This window comes from Lissotriton vulgaris, chromosome 1_1, assembly GCF_964263255.1.
Source record: "Lissotriton vulgaris chromosome 1_1, aLisVul1.2, whole genome shotgun sequence".
In the NCBI taxonomy this organism is placed as follows: domain Eukaryota; kingdom Metazoa; phylum Chordata; class Amphibia; order Caudata; family Salamandridae; genus Lissotriton; species Lissotriton vulgaris.
The window spans coordinates 580,578,014-580,595,706 of record NC_141685.1 but is presented as its reverse complement, the minus strand read 5'-3'; positions in this window follow the sequence as shown (position 1 = coordinate 580,595,706).

Below are 17,693 nucleotides of genomic sequence, written 5' to 3'. Positions count from 1 at the left end.
CCGCATTCAGGGCAGAATCTGTGCAATGAGTTGTCTCATTGCACAACCCCACCCCCCCCTGCCCCCGTGCGGATGTCCTATGCGAATCAGGCCCAGAGTTTTTACCTATACTGAAGCATTAGTTCTGTGCTTTAACATCAGTGACATAACAGAATTAGCCTGGTTTGGCAAATATATAAACATAGTATCCCATAAAACGAATTCTTAAAACAAAAACTTCAACTACCGGAATCCATTTGCAAGACGCCTTTAATCGGCTGCCCACTTTGAAAGCAGGACATCAGCATGTTGACCCCATTATAGGATGCCATTATATTGTCTAAAAATTTCTGAATTTTTTTGGCACTTTGTAATTGCTTTACTTTAATTGTATTTATTGTAACTGTTTTAATCAATTAAATCAATAGTAATAATTTACTTACTTACTGGTCTTATATGTTTGTGCATGTAAAAGCATAGCGTGCTTCACAATGCTCTGAGTTTATAAGAGAAAAACTGATGAAGGCATGTACATGAGAAAACTGGTATGTTTGCTATGAACAACAAAAAAGACCAGAACTATTGGCTTTGAAAATACTTGTTGATAATGCAATGGTATGTCTTTCTACATCAATTTATAGCTCTGCGCAATAGGAGATGTATTTGACTCCATTCCTATTCAAAGTGCTTGGTTTTCCTCTAAGGACCGTGTTTCATATATTTCCAGTGGCATGCTGCGTTGGAACACGTCACTATTCCATCAAGCTAAGGGCAGTATCTGCAGATTGTGCCAGTAAGTGGCGCCCAGCACATAGTCTATGATTTTTTGTGAGGTCTTGAGGAGGAGTTCACATTTTTTAGCTTGTTCCATTAATCCAAAGAACTGGAACATAATCAGGAATAGACACTCCGTTTTACCTCGAGGACTGCCTGACATAACAAAAAGGGGCAATTAACCGGCTCAAAGACTTTTATATTAACCTATTTAAATACGTTTCTGTATGCCACATTTTCTGCACTAGCTCTAAACTGCTGATACACTGCAATGCACCCTCTATTAATCAAACTGTAAATTTCTTAATGTAACTCTTGTCCCCTTAACAATGAATTCTTTTGTGGCTGATGTCATTAGGACTTCCTGCACAGTAGCCTCACTATTTTGGGTCTGGCCTTTAAGTCAGGTTTAGTTGTCTCTCAAGACTACAGCTTTTCAAATAAACGCTTACCGAAAATGCATAGAGAAAGACTTTCGATTATCAGCAAGTTCTATTAGTGAGTTAAATTGACATTCACGTTTTGTTTCTGTCCACCACTGCCTACAGCATGGGTAAGCCCACTTTTCCCACTTGCTCTTTTCATTTTGAGCGACTGCACAAAGCATGTGCAAATTATTCACATACACCTAAAGGAATTCCTTTCATTTTAGTGATAGAGATGGCTCAAAATATGCTCCTTATTGTATGTATTTTATATCACCTTGAAATATAAGCTATTTATTTTTGCCTGCAGTTAAATGCTGGTTTATTTTCTGTTTCTTCAAAGTTGTAATAAGGTCTTTAAGTGATATGGGAACATTGTAGCTGCCTGTGATTTGACCGCGCGGTTAAGTAGTAATTTATTATTGTCTCGTTGACAATAATAAAGTTCATGACACATCTGAAAGTTTTTTTGCTTTTTTTTAAACGGTTAGTAAAAATATGTCTTTATTTTGGTGGCAAATTCTTGCAATAAAACATGAAAAATATAACCATGGCAACAATTTGCCAAGAAATGCCAGACCTTTTAGCTTGTAAGTGCTTATTATGTAATTATTTTCAAGCTGACATTTGTTAAAATATATTATTAAAATACATTTGCCAAAACATCTCTTTCATTTAAGGAATTCACGGTTGATTTTTAATATCAACTGCGAAACAATTTTAAAAAACCTAAAAAATTCCCTGAAACAAACTCCAGGAAACAGTGAAAGTTCCTAATTATGATTTACTATGAAGCCAAAACACCAATATACTATTTGTCAACGAACACCTTATAATCACTGATGCTATTTTGGTCTATTCCTCACTGGTTTTGACATTTTTGTCAATTACAGCCTGATTGCAAGTGACCAGTAAAAGTACCATCCCTGCTCAGACACCCAATAACTACTAGATGCAATGAAGTTTTTACCACATGTTTAATTTTGGCAGGTTAAACCTGCAGGAGTTTAAAGGAGAAAACAATCTAGGCCTAGATTTAATAAGTTTTTGTGTTGAGGTTGCATCACTTTTTTCATGCAACCTCAATGCAAATTCTATTTTGGGATTTACAAAGTCACGCAAAGCCAAACTTGGGTGGCGTGCATTACGCTGACTTTCATTACCTTGATTTAGGTATGTGTCACATGGGTAGAGCATGGGTGTTCTCGTGCATCCACCCATGTATTTTGATGCTGACCCATATTCACAAAAATATTTAAGCATGTGTTTGCTTGTCGGAGTCATGTACCGAGGAGAAATATAATTATTTCTCGTTATTACTTCTTCTCTGCATCGGCTTTCCAGCACAAAAGCTAGCCTAACCGCAATGCAAGCAACCTTGCACCATGATGCAAGGATAGCTGCATTGGCGATAGGCAGCCACAAGTGTGTCACCACTAGAAAAGAGCAGAACAATGCCATATCTTCTAAAATATGGAGATGTTCTGCTATCTTTACTGCAACTCACAGTAGCAACTTCACTTGCTGTGCTGCATTAAGTGAAATATTAGTAAATATGTTCCCCGTTATTTACCTGGACATTTGTATTTTGGTGCAGCAGGCACAAAAATCCGTGTGTTATTCACCAAAATGTCTGCCTAGGCAATATTTACCACACACACAAACAATCCTGAACACCTTGGTGTCAGATTTTATTACATACAATAATTTTTGAACTGGCAAAGGGCGCCATAATCAGCCCCTCAGGCAAGAAACAAAATCCGAGAGTGAACAGAAAAAGTTAAAAAAAAATCAGTTCACAGATCATTGTCATTGATGGGTTACAGCGATAAACAATGACATTCGAATTCTCATAAACCATTATGAAAACCACATCGTTTCATATCTTGTTAGATGTTAAAAGGCTACTGTGATTATTCAGCACTCACATGTCGCAAAGAATGCCAACACCTTCACAAACAGTAAAATTGGACCCTCACACAGCAAGGATGTTATTTATCTCTCCAGTTAAAAAAATATTGGTAAAAACACTTTCATTTGATGAGAGACGCTGTTTTTAAATCACCGGAAAGGTAAAAAAAAGCCCACAAAATACACATTTCATTGACGGTTTATTAGAATAGGTTTGCCTGCTTTCACATACAAAGTATAGGCCTTTACTTGCTTTTGTGAATCACAATTGTCTAAAGGAGATGAATCCTTTATACCTGACAAACAATTCCCTTAATCAATTAGCAATCATGTGTAGCTTTTGTGGATATAATGGGATTGAAGGACAAGGATTAGTCTTTCAAACAGGGAATCACTCCAAATATATGTAAAATGATTAGAGAAAGGAATATCTTGGACACAGAATTCTTTAGCAAGACTGTAACCATATAAATTGTGCTATATCTCTAATGGCGGACGTATTTTTAGTAAATAACTTGTTCTCAGTGAAGAATGTTCCATTTTTCTGGCAGGACAACAAACATTTCCACAAAGGAAGTTAAAAGCCAGCTGGTCAAAGGCAGAGACTTCTGTACACACTCCCAAGGGGCCTACCCTACAGCCTCAGGGCCGCATCTGGCCACACGCCATCTGACGTGGTGCTCCACTCAGATATCACAGTACAGAGCTCCTTCCAATCACCCTCATTTTACGCATGTCTGATGGCTTTCTGATGGTTTTAACTGATTTGATTGATCGTTCGTCTCATTCCTCTCAAACCCTCATATGTTTAGACTGATGTGTAACTCAAATTATATAAATCAAGATTGGGGGAGACAGAGATCAAGAAAAAGAGGCCTAGGCCTCTTGTGCGTACTGTAACAAACAAAAAGAGTCCGTCCGTGCTGTTTAAACTATCTTTCCACTCTTCTTTTCATGTTAGAAAACAAAATGTTTTCTTAAAATAACCCTCACCCACTAAGATTTCCCTAGGTGACATGCGTCATCATTGAGTTCTTCCCATCCTGCTGCGGAACGGGACGTGCTGCGACCAACCGAAACGTGGAGCACTTTTCATCATACACTATGACAAGTTGTGTGGTATACGATAGGGAGGGTCTTATCTAGACTTAAAAAAATACCTGGCTACGTAGGAACAAACGTTTTATTCAGACCTCTTGCTGGTATGGTTAAAAAAAGAGGAAGATTAAAAGGCATACGTTTATATGTGTGCATCTCAAGGTCTACATGTTTCAAGTCATTACCCCAAGGCTTTTCATCAGGACCACAAAAATCCCTGGTACCACGGCTGCAAGAGAGCGACCTAAAATAGGTCTCCTTAATAATAGTCAATGAACAATATATACACAAGCAATACAATACCCAATAAGTAGTGGGGTGTTTTAGATTTGGAAAGATACGAGAGAAACGTTAACCTGTCATAAAAACCTTTTTTAACCCGTGCAGTTGGCCGACGGGAGCACTACCTCGCGGGTGCTGCCATCGGGCAACGGCCGACGGAGCCCCGCCCACTCAATAGAACGCCCGCGCCGCGGCGAAAAAACCGCCGCGGTTAAGGCGTTAAAACACTTCACCAATTTTCTTTCCTGCACTTTTCTGATTTCATGAAACAATTTTAACTATCGCCAGTTAATCCTTGAAGAATCGATGGCTGACAATCACACAATCATTATTTAATACAGTGAATGCAAAGTCTGACACCGAGCTGAATTTGTTTGTGTGGATGAGGGTTTTATTTTGAGCTCATGGCAACTACAGACAAGGAAAGCACTAACCTGTACCATAGCACATCGCTGCAGGCATAATAAAACTTGATGTGACTGAGTGTGTTCTATGTTTAATGTTGTGTATTGTTCTGTTTGTCTCACTCATTATATGATAAAGTTAAGATGAATAGCACGCTAGTAAGATAAAAAAATATCACAAGTTTCCACGATTGATCTATTTAAAAAAATAAATGTTATGACATTTTAACTTTTCCCTCATATCTTTCCAGATCTAAAAAGAAAACACTACCGATTGGGTATTGTACTGTTTGTATATACATAGATCATTGACATTTATTAAGGAGATCTATTTTGAGTTGCTCACTAGTAGGCTTGGTACAGGGATCATTTTCGTGGTCCTGATGAAAAGCCTTGGGGTAATGGCTGAGGAGTGGGGGGGTGAGGTTCCAGATGTATCCTGTGCACTAGCTAGTGGTTGTAGAAACTCTACCACCCATTCCTAACGAAATTCGTGCAGTCCTCATACCTCCTTTTGCAGCATTTCCTCTTTGTATGTATGTATATATGTATGTGGCATTTGTATCGTGAAAACCAAGCCAAAAAGCAGAGGAACGCTTTACATGGTTCAATATAAGAATAAAGCCAATAAGTGAGTGATTGGAGAGATAGCTAGTTTGAGGATTGTTAATGAATTGTTATGTCGTTTTCTTAAAATAGGTGATTCTTTAAATCTTTCCCAATTTGGAGCATTTTTTTCCAGAGCCCGTGTGCATAGATGGAAAAGGTCTGCTGCCTTTTTTTCTCAATTTTTCCGCTTCTTAATTTGCGGTCTGATGGTTTCCCAGTTCAAGTGTGCAGTGAACCACCAAAGATGGCAAGCTTTTCTGCCAGATAAGTGGGGGTGTTGGTCATGATGGCTTTGTGAATGTTGCAGCTAGTTTTGAAAATAATAAAAGCTGGTAAGGGGAGCCAATGGAGTTCCATTAGGATGAGGATAATGCGATCATATTGCCCGGGAAAAGACGTGCTGTGGCATGTTGTATAGTCCTAAAGGGTGCCAGTGTAGTCAGAGAGGTCCCAGAACAGGGCTTTACCAACATCGAGATGCAAAAGTACAAGGGCTTTATCCACAGTTCCTGAAGTCACTTTCTGGATGAAACAGTTTCACTTTCTTTAGAAGAAAGAGTTGGTACCAATCTATCATTTAGAAGCCCCTGTTTCAAGATGGAAAATCCAGCTATCATTACGCGGGTCTGTCTTCAGCTCATGAGCCCCTCCCCTATTTAGATAAGCTCTTCTCCCATAAAACAGGGAAGGACAAAACTGGTTTTCCTTCCTATTGTGACTGGAACCTGTCTGTCTGCGAGGTTCCTAGGAATGAATAAGATAATAATTAGTGCTAAAGCTACCCTTCATCTACCACTTGTTCTTATCCCAAATAGCAAGTCCCTGCTAAGTAGCCAGAAGGTAATACCCTTTAACACTCCCTGAGTTCAAAGGTAGGCCTTTCGTCTTTGAGCCAGGTCTGTTAACAGTCCCAGCCAAGGATGTATATATTTCTGCTGCTTTGGAGGTGTGATGAGTGGCAGATATGGCTTAAACCATTTCTGGACCAGTAGCCTCAACACACATTTTATAAAGTTACTTTTGTGCTTAAGTGATCAAAAAGTTGATTTCACTATTTGTTCAGATTTTTTTAAATAACCTTGAAAGATGTTAAAGCCTTTTCCTATGCAGAGATATGGTATTAGAGAGAGATAAAACAATGTTTATTTAGACCATAGTCTTTTAACCATACATAAATCATGATTAGGATCCACATAGTGATAACAATATTAGTTCTAAAAAAATAGAAATAAGCAATTTCACCTACAGTGTAAAAAGGGAGATATAGCCCCCTACAACAACATAATTAATTTAACACATACTACTAAAATCTAAACCCATAAAATTCATGTTATTGGAAGAACACTAAAAACATTTAAAATCAATGCCCCTCCTTTAATTTCTCCCTTACAAAGTCTTTTGTTGCTTTCAGAAATTTTCCTATTGCAATAGCAATATCTAGAGATGGCATGTCCGTTAGAAGACAAACTGCTTGAGCACGTGAATTCACCTTCTATTTTAAAAATATCGGACATTAAAATACTTTCTATATTGCCAAAATCATTGTGCAATCTAGCAATATTTGCAGAGTGTCATTTCTTATTCCTAGGCCGCACTTACAAATGCCATCTGATTGGATCAATACTGCCTTTAATTTTCCTTCCATCTTCCAAGGATTAATACCAACACAAACCCTTAAAGTATCGTGTCTTAACCCTTTGTTGGGCAGAAAGTCCAAATATGGGAACCAGACTTCCTTTTCCCATGAGCTCTTTAGCCATTTGACCGATTTTTTCTCACTCAAATAATCAAGATCTTTCAGTCTTGAGTATAAGAGCCCTTGGTCGCTAAGCGTTCTCTTTGTAAGATGTACATCCAGGGCTGGCTGCGAAATGCTCAGCTTAAGGTGCGTTGCTGTATTCTGGAGGGTTCTTCTCACATCAAACAAGGCTACTAATTTGTATCTCTTCTCTGCACCAGGTTGAGACCTTCTGTACACCACCTAAAGCCTGGCGTTTCCAAAACCTTAATAAGGACATTTGGGTCTTTACACTCCATGCTATTAGCCCTAGCTCCACTCTGATGCTTGGATCATAGTGCAGTTAGGTAGGGACATATCACCATATTCTTTGTTAAATTTTTTCAGCCCACAGACTGACGAAAAGGCTTTAGCTGTTTGAGCCTCCAGATGAGTGCTCCATTTTAGCGTGCTATCAAACCAAAGGCCTAAATATCTATATTCGTTGACTATTTCCAGTTTGTCTTTTCCTAAAAACAAGTTAACATTTTTGCCTCTCTTCCCAAAACATAAGATCTTTGTTTTTTCCATATTAAAAATTAAAAACTTTTTACCACAGTAATTTTTAAACACATTCAATTTCCTTTGGAGGCCCATTTCAGTTTGATCGAGGATAACAAGGTCATCTGTGTATAAAAGGCAGGACACTTTATTTCCACTCATACGTGGACTTGCACTTCTGTCTACTTATAGCGCAGCTGGGAGGTCTGCTAAAAAAATAAATTGAAAAGAGCAAGGGTGCCGAAATGCACCCCTGTCTAAGGCCATTCTTTACCAATATTTTATGAGTTAATGATCCCTGCGCATCTCTGATGACCTGGGTCCAGTTCCCACTATGTAACTCTTTTTAAATTTTCAAAATTCCATCAGGTATTCCATATTTTCCTATATCTTCTCAGAGACAGTTACGGTCCACAGAATCAAAAGCTGCCCAAAAATCGACAAAGCAACAAAACAATTTAGCATTTTGCTCTATCGAATTCCTGGCTAATGCCCATAGGACAAAGCAATGGTCTATGGTGGAGTGTCCTTCTTTAAAACCTCCCTGTTCAATAGGCACAATAGATCCTTGTTCTGCCTAATCTTTTAGCTTACCTAATATTATTTTAGCAAAGATCTTTTCACCTATATCTAGTAGGTTAATTAGTCTGTAGTTCTTTGGGGCATAAACATTCCCTTTGTTATGGCTCGGCCTAATTATAGCGCCTTTCCAATTCGTAGGAATAGTCCCTGATTCTAAGATTACTAAAAACATTTGAGAGAAGAATTCTGCCCACCAGGACGATTTTGAGTTTATTGTCAGGGCAGGTAGGTTGTCTGGGCCTGCTGCTCTTGTTAAATTCAAAGACCTTATTATACTAAGCACATTTGCAGCTGAGAAATCTAGTTTTAGGTCCTCTACCAGACCCCTCCAAACTCTAAATTCCTCCTCCGTTTCTCTCCCCGGGGTATATAGTTTCTGCAGATAATCTTCCCAAGCACCCTCTTCCACAACACAGTTCATTGAGGCAACCGAAAGATCTGTAGCTGATTGTATTAGCTTCCAGAACTGACAAATGTTCTTAGATTCGCTTACCTCCAATAGTTTCCCCCAGCATGTGTCTTTATGGGCTCTTTTAGAACTATGAAGTAGTGAGGAGTATTCTCTCTTTAACATGACAAGGTTATCAGCCTTAGCCTGGTCAAAATTTGTGCATAAACAACGCTCTTCTCTCCTTAATTCTCTTTTCTTATTTAAGCAATCTATATTGAACCAGTTTCCTTGTTTGACCAGGGTATTTTGATTGTACTTAGATACCCTTGTATCGGTTCTTAATTCTACCCTTAAACATTGTACTACTTGGTTTATTTTCTCAACATACCAAGTTAAGTTTAGGCCACTCACCCTTCCTAACTCAATATTTTGTTGCAATCTAGTTAGCCTTTCTATAAATTCATTGGTTAGCCTTGTTGTTATTCGCTTTGGGTAATCCATCTGTTGCATGATTACTTGATTGCTGACAGACTGCGGGGAGATTACCAGCTCTAGTTTTATTATATTGTGATCACTACCTTCCGTAGCACTGAACCTAAAGTCTTTTACTAATTCAAAGTTCCATGCCGGCATAAAAACTTAGTCTATAGGCAGTTTTGGGTCCTATGTTTAAAAGTTTTCTTTGCCGGAAGGTCTTGAGCTAACCTACCATTTAAGCAGAAAAGACTTTTTGTTACTAAGTAATTTCCTAACTTTCCACCGTCAGTAGATATTTGGCTTTCAGAGAACTTTGCTTAATTTATATCATATGACTCCAGAATTTCTGTGCACCAAAGATCTACCAGTTTTGGGTTTAGTTTATGGTTAAAATCTCCCACCAACAAAATTTTATCTGACCCATACTTATCGTAAAATGAATCCAAATCATTTCTAAAATGTCCAATTTCAACCCCATATTCTTCCTGGGAACCCCATTAAATGTTAACATTTAGAATCAACATCTTTTCATACTTTTTATCAACAAACATTGTGGTTATCCTGCAGCCGAGGAGCCATTTACAAGCTACAAATAGCTGGTATACCTTCTTCACTAGTTTTGTAGATATTAAAGTCAATAAACCATCTGCTGGGCGACCAGACCTTGATTTTATTGCCGGACAATGGGTTTGTCGAAATCCTTCTACGACGGGGTTCGCACCACATAGCCAGGTCTCTTGGATACAGATGATCTCATTGTTTTTTGCCAATTATTTTATAAACTCTTGGTTTCCTAGGCCATTTATGTTCCAAGAGACTAGTTTAATGCCATGTGGCTGCCCCGTTACCTATTCTACATCGCTTAGTGGCTCATTTATTTCAGTTTCGTCTACATATCGCTAAGAAGGACCTGCAGGGCTTGTACTATAACTCCAATTATTCCAGGCTTCCATTAGGGCAGAATTATTTATTACTATATTCAAGTTTTCAAGCTCTTGATCAACTACACTTTCTGGTGATCTCACTTGTCTCCTTCCTAGACCCGCACAATACCTTAAGGAGGCTTTCTTTTGTGGAGCATTATATTCTAACGCTACTTCTTCTTTGGTCACTAGCCGGATCCCTTCTTTTAGTATCTCCCTCTCTGCTTTCATGGTTGCAGTTTTGACCAAATCAGAATAAGCGATACAAAAGGGGGGTGGTGATGGCCGGAGCACCTGAATCAATCAAACACTCACACCCAGTCAAAAGATCTGGGTTTAATCCATCACCGTTCTTTAGCCCACTCTGCCACCCCAGTTCAGACATGGCTATATGCAAATCAGTCTGACCCTGTGCCTCATGGGAACAGTCCAGCCCGAACTGCCAAGCCATGTCTTCCCTGGACCGGAAACAAGCTTCCCAGGACCGTTTTCTGGCATTCCAGCCATCTTCAGCACAGCTTGCTTGAATCCAGTGGCAAAGTGAGCAAGGGACTCTCATCTGAGCATACCCTGACACACTTATGGCGGCCAAAAGCGATACAAAAGGGGGGTGGTGATGGACGGAGTGTCTGAATCAATCAAACACTCACACCTAGTCAAAAGATCTGGGTTTAATCCATCACCGTTCTTTAGCCCACTCTGCCACCCCAGTTCAGACATGGCTATATGCAAATCAGTCTGACCCTGTGCCTCATGGGAACAGTCCAGCCCGAACTGCCAAGCCATGTCTTCCCTGGACCGGAAACAAGCTTATGAGGACCGGTTTCTGGCATTCCAGCCGTCTTCAGCCCGGCTTGCTTGAATCCAGTGGCAAAGTGAGCAAGGGACTCACGTCTGAGCATACCCTGCCACACTTATGGCGGCCAAAAGCGGTACAAAAGGGGGGTGGTGGTGGACGGAGCATCTGAATCAATCAAACACTCACACCCAGTCAAAAGATATGGGTTTAATCCATCACCGTTCTTTAGCCCACTCTGCCACCCCAGTTCAGACATGGCTATATGCAAATCAGTCTGACCCTGTGCCTCATGGGAACAGTCCAGCCCGAACTGCCAAGCCATGACTTCCCTGGAACGGAAACAAGCTTCCGAGGACCGGTTTCTGGCATTACAGCCGTCTTCAGCCCGACTTGCTTGAATCCAGTGGCAAAGTGAGCAAGGGACTCAAGTCTGAGCACACCCTGCCACACTTATGGCGGCCAAAAGCGGTAAAAAAGGGGGGTGGTGATGGACGGAGCATCTGAATCAATCAAACACTCACACCCAGTCAAAAGATCTGGGTTTAATCCATCACCGTTCTTTAGCCCACTCTGCCACCCCAGTTCAGATATGGCTATATGCAAATCAGTCTGACCCTGTACCTCATGGGAACAGTCCAGCCCGAACTGCCAAGCCATGTCTTCACTGGACCGGAAACAAGCTTCCGAGGACCGATTTCTGCCATTCCAACCGTCTTCAGCCCGGCTTGCTTGAATCCAGTGGCAAAGTGAGCAAGGGACTCACGTCTGAGCATACCCTTGTTTCTGGTCCAGGGAAGACATGGCTTGGCAGTTCGGGCAGGACTGTTCCCATGAGGCACTGGGTCAGACTGATTTGCATATAGCCATGTCTGAACTGAGGGGCTTTTGGGGAGCCCTAATTTCAAATACAGAGTTCCTCTTTATGGGGTCTCACTACGTTCCTGCTGCCAGATTAACAGAAATAGGACTCCTTCTGCACTGATCCTCTACTCTCACCGCTGACGCCACTCCTGCCCCTCTCGCCTCGCACCCGCTGAGGCTACCACCTCTCCAAGCAAGGCTTGGGCTTCAGCGGTAGTGCAGTAATGCGGCACAATGTTCAAGGTTCTGGGGGCGGTGGTGTCTTAGAAATTGACCAGGAGATTTCGGCATCTCTTACCGCCTTTTCTGGAGCTTGAATATTTGATTCAATCAAACACCCAGGTTTTTTGCAGATTTTTCTCGCGTCTCGGCACTCGGCACCGGCACCTCAGCTCCTGACTCCAGTTCACGCCTCTTCCGTCGTCACACGTTGTGCGTCTGCGTCAGGGTCACGGGTCAGTACGCGGCAACAACAGAGAGTCCACTTCAGTGTTCATGGTATTAATATTTTAATCCTATCTAAACTCACTAGGGAAACGTCTACAAGACCTACATAGGAAATGGTTTTGACTTTTATTTCAGTGTGAGGTCACACTAACCCCAATATGTAGGGTGCCCTATTTTTATGTATTGGCACCCTGTCTTGTGGGCTCACAAGACACAATTTAGGAGGGATTTATGAATGTAGAAAAATAGGCTTTTCCCACATAGCAGTTTAAATGCAACGTAGTGACATATGTCTCTGCAGTGCATTTAAATTGCAGCACAGCCAGAGTGCAGTAGTGTTATTGGCAGATCTATATATGTTTTCCATACGAACAAGAGGGAGTGAGAAGAATCTATTAAATGCTCACCCTAGTACTACCTCCATAACATAAGTCTATAAACACAAAAAATGGACCATCAAGGGGGGTATTATCTCTGCTTCATCGACTCACCATTTCCTCCTAAGATAAAAACTGTATAGGAGGATGACCCTCACTTACTCATGTTTCATCATAAGCCCCCCCCCCCCTTTTCACCAGCATCAGATTGGTACATGGTGGGCTCACTTTGAGATCTTATTTTTGAAAAAGGTTTCTCTAATGGTTGTGAGGGTGTTTTTGGAAGGGAAAATTATATAGGACAACGCATTCTATGAGCATTATTCAAATTATGCCTGGCTTTTGTAAAGTTAAAAGTAAAACAAAGTACAGGGCTGTTAACACTATTTATGATGTCACCCTCACTCTCCTAAAAGGTCTATGTTTCAGCGTTTACTTAGCACATAAAGTCTCAGGCTTTCATCAGGACCCACGTTTACGTCCTCTCTATTTCCTTAAACAACAAATACTAAGCATAAGGAAAACATAAAGAAAAGATGAAAAAAAATACTATTACCCTCTAACTGTTTGATACCTATAGTGAAAAATGTCAGATTAAACAATAATTTCTTTCAGTGTTTTGTGATTAACATATAAAGCTCTCACTACCGCCACTCCCAAAAATGGGGCACTCCACTACACACTGTGACACACAGTGAAGACTATAATCTTACCTATCTCATTAATCCCACATGCTCCTTGAGACTGTGAACTTGGCATCTGCTCTTAGACCACGCCATACAGTATGGGCACAGGAATAAATTGCTACTAGTTTAGTACTTGGACACAAGTAAACATACTGATCTTGGATAATAAGTTAGAGTGTGAGTACACATTGTTTAATGGTGTGCTGAATTGGGCGGATGGTAATGTCCAGTTTTCTCATTTCAAAATAGAAAGTCTGTAAGCACTACATAAAACATGACCCATATAAGACTATATTTAAAGGTTAGAGTCGGTGGTCATGTGATCAAGGAGAGTGTCCATATTAGACCGTATTTTTGGTATCCTTAATTGGTTTAGATTTGGGTAGCCATCTCATGATTAGATGTCTGATCCCCTTATTTGTTTGTAGATTTTAGTAGAGAGAAGATTTAGATCCGGGCAACTGTTTAATATTTAATTTGGACCAGGTGGCCTATTTATCAATAGCATTAGTAGATTTTAAAGTTGGGCAGTGATAAAATAATTAGATGTGGACAGCCAACATACAGTATCCACGAGATTGGGAATATCATGTATTAAATAACAAGATGACTCCCTCACCTTTTAAGATGTCATCCTCGCTGGTTGCCTACCCTTTCTCACCAGCATCAGCTTGTCGCTGAAAGGAAGTAGGCAGCTGTTTTTAAGGCTGTTCCAAACTTCTCAGTGAATCCATTCAGGATGTTACATCATTTCCGGTCGCATCTGCTTCTTCTAGACTAGCACAATCTGACAACCATTTTAAGAGGTGGGACAGTCATTGAATTGCTCCAGAGACTTCAAATACATCCACATACAGCACCACAACTCTAAAGAAAGTAGTCCCCTAACTAGATATACTAGCGTGCATTTCAACACTGGTATACAAGCTGTAAAAAAGGTTAAGCTGGCTCAATCAACCCACATACTGGAAGGGAAAATGATATCAGAAGGTGCTGCCATTACTCTCATAAAGGATTTCTGTATGAAGTCAACTATTAGAACCATGGGGAGGCTTTTGAAGAGCACAGCGTTCTTAAGCAGTACTCTCCAGCTGAGAAGTTACTGCTATTTAAACACTTCGAATATGGGGAGGGAGTTGGGAAACTGTTGGCTTGGAAGGTGAAAATGGTTAAAAATAGGAAATAGGGGGCGTGGCCAAGATGGCGGCGGAGTAAGACGTCTTTTCGAGTCCCTCCGGCGCCGAGCCCAGCTTAGCTTTGTTTAGCACATTTGGCGGCATGCTTTACGGTCCCACTTGGACTGATTCGGCTCCCTGAAGTGAGGGGTCAGCTCCGGTGCCACGAACGTGACCTTTGGAGGTCTGAACGAGGTCTCTGGAGCGGCGACGCAACGGGGCCCTGTAATCCCCGGCCTAGCGTGTTGGAGGTGCTGGACTTCCTGATCCCTGATGCGGCGGCCTAGCGCGGAAACGGAGGTGGGGCGGAGGTGGCTTCGACATCCGCGGCCCCAGCTTTGATGCCTACCGCGTCTGCTTGCAAGGCATTGGAGAGGTGAGACGGCGCTGGAATCGGGGACCGCTGCCACCACGTGTCCTCCGGCGGAGTGCTCTGGCGGAGTAACAGCACCTTGCCCCCCCTCCTCCCGCTCTCTACTGACTGCTCCAGCAAAGCCGCTGTGCCGGGTGGCTTCTTCCCTCGGCGACGGGGATTCCCAAGGTGGTGAGGAGGGACTTGGCAATGAGCACGGCCCCGGCAACGGCTGACCTGGACTCCGGGGCTTTTTGAGATCCGCAGGCCTGTGATCCCCGGCCTTGCGTTGCTGCTGGGCCCGATTTTCCTGCGCTGCTAAGGAGAGTGCCGGAGGCGGTCTCGGAGTGGGGATTGGAGGAATCTACGGATTTGGGGCCTCGCCGATTGCTGGGGGACCTGTACGGCGTTGGATGTTGCGGGGAGACCATGCTGGAGCGAGGCCTACTGGAGTGGAGGAGATGGCGCTCCCAACCGAGGTCTGAGAGCAGAGAGGACTGGGTGACTGCAAGGACTCTTCCCCCCCGCCCCCGCCTTGACCTGCCTCGACAACAGTGGCCGCCTGGCACCTAGGGGGGTCTCATATGGGGACTGCCGCGCTCTCCCGCTATGACTGCAGGTGAAGGTTCGCAGAGCTGCGCTGGGCCCACCCTGAGAGAGCTATTGCATGAGAATTGGTAGCGCGACCTGTGGGATGCACCTGCATTAGGTGTCGACAGGAGGTGGCGGGTTATTGGGGTGCCGGACTTGCCACCTGAAGCTAGGAGAACACCGCGTCCGGATCGGAGGTGCCACAATGTCAGCCGCATTCCGCACCAAAGGGAAGCCTGGGAAAGATGGCGCAGCGAAATCTACTCAACACCCGGCGTCCCCTGGACCCAGCTCGTCACCCAAAAAATCGGATGATGAGGCCCCAGCGACTAAGGCCTTTAAGACAGAGCTCTTTGCCTCCATTAAAGAAGACATTTCGGAACTACGCGCCCAACTTGCATCGGACCTCCGTGAAGTGCGGAGAGATGTGGACGGTATTGGAGAGAGGGTGGCTACCCTGGAGGATCACGACTTAAGTATGGCAAACGATGTCCACCAGTTACAACAAGACATTATTCGTCTCACGGAACAAAACCTGGACCTCCAGTCTCACACGGAAGATCTGGAGAACCGTTCCCGCAGGAACAACATCCGCATCCGCGCGGTACCATGGGACGGAGAAGCAGGGGATCTGCGGGGATATGTCCAGGCCCTTTTCCTGCAGGTGTTAGGCGACGATGACGTCCAGGAAATTAGAATGGACAGGGTGCATAGGGTTGGTCTTCCGAGGAGAGGGGGGCCGCCCCCGGACATGCTGGTTTGTGTTCATGATTTCCACTCAAAGAACGCATTTTACGGAAGGCACGGGCCATCACTTCTCTGCAATTTAGGGAACACAGGCCGCAGCTCTACCAAGACCTGGCGGCTTCGACCCTCCAGAAACGGCGGGAGTTCCATCCAGTGACCGCCTTCCTCCGGGCACGCTGCATTTCCTTCTCGTGGGGTCATCCATTCCGCATCATCTTTCGGTGGGAGAACAGGCTAGCGCAGATTCGCTCCCTCCAAGTAGCGAAGGGTCTCCTGGGTTTGGACGATGTGACCCCCTCACAAGGAGCAGACGGCTCCCCACAGCGGGGGCGTAGGCGTTCCTCCTCATGGCAGAGAGTGGGCCCGGATTTGGACACCAGACGTCCTGACCGTTTGGCTAGCTTTCTGGAGAGGGGGGATGCAGTGGCCTCGGTGGCTTCGGCGACTTTGGCGTCCTCCCAGCAAAGCTCAGGAGCTGCTTGATCTTTCAGCCGCCAGCTGGTAGGTGCCGGAGGGGCACATGACTTCAGGTACCGTGGGTTTGATTGTACTTTTGGAGAAGACACCCCGGTCCGTGGTCTCTTGGGGTTCCAACTATGGTTCCCCGGCCCCAACCCAGGAGGATTTTCACGAACTACCATCCACTGGGACTGCTAAGTACATTTGCTTGTTCCTGGTTTTGGTTTTGGTCTTGGGGGGGGGGGGGCGGGAGGACACTTTGGGGCCTTTGCAGGGGGGGTTGTTGGAGGCTGGGGGGGAGTCAAACTGCACGGTGGTGGCGTCTGGAATAAATGTGTAGTATGCTTGTATCTTTCTTCATCTGCGTTGCTTGTGATCTTGCTTGTCGGGCCCTTGGGAGGGTTTGCTAATTGGGTGGGAGCTGTTGCTGAGCCTGGGTTTCTGAGATCTGGGAGGAGTACGGTGTTCAGTGAAGATCCGGTGTTGAATGGGGATTGGGGGCCTGCTTGGCTGCCTTCGGGGGGATGGGGGTGCAGGCTGGTTGTAGGGTCGTACATGCAGGGGTGGGATCTGATTAATTCCCATGCCGCTTAGTATTGGGACTTGGAATGTGAAGGGCCTCAACTCACCCCAGAAGCGCCCAAAAATTTGGAAATGTTTATCCGATCACCACTTAGACATTGTGGGGCTCCAGGAGACCCACCTGGCGCGTAAAGATGAGCTTTGATTGCGTCATAGGCATTTCCCGCTCATTTATAGATCTTCTGCATCTATTAAACATTGGGGGGTGGCACTTATGTTCCGAGCGTCCCTACACTTCCAACCTATGGGGATCAGCTGTGACAGGGAGGGGCGTTGGCTGATGGTCAAGGGTGTACTTCATGGCATGACCTGTATGTTTGTGGTGGTGTATGTCCCCAACTCGGGGCAGAATGCTTTTCTCCGCGATCTGTTGGACAGGGCGGGGGATTTTGTTGAGGGGCATGTGGTTCTTATGGGGGATTTCAACATGATATGGGACAAGGACTTGGACAGCTCTCGAGCTCAGAGGGCGGGCACTGGGGTT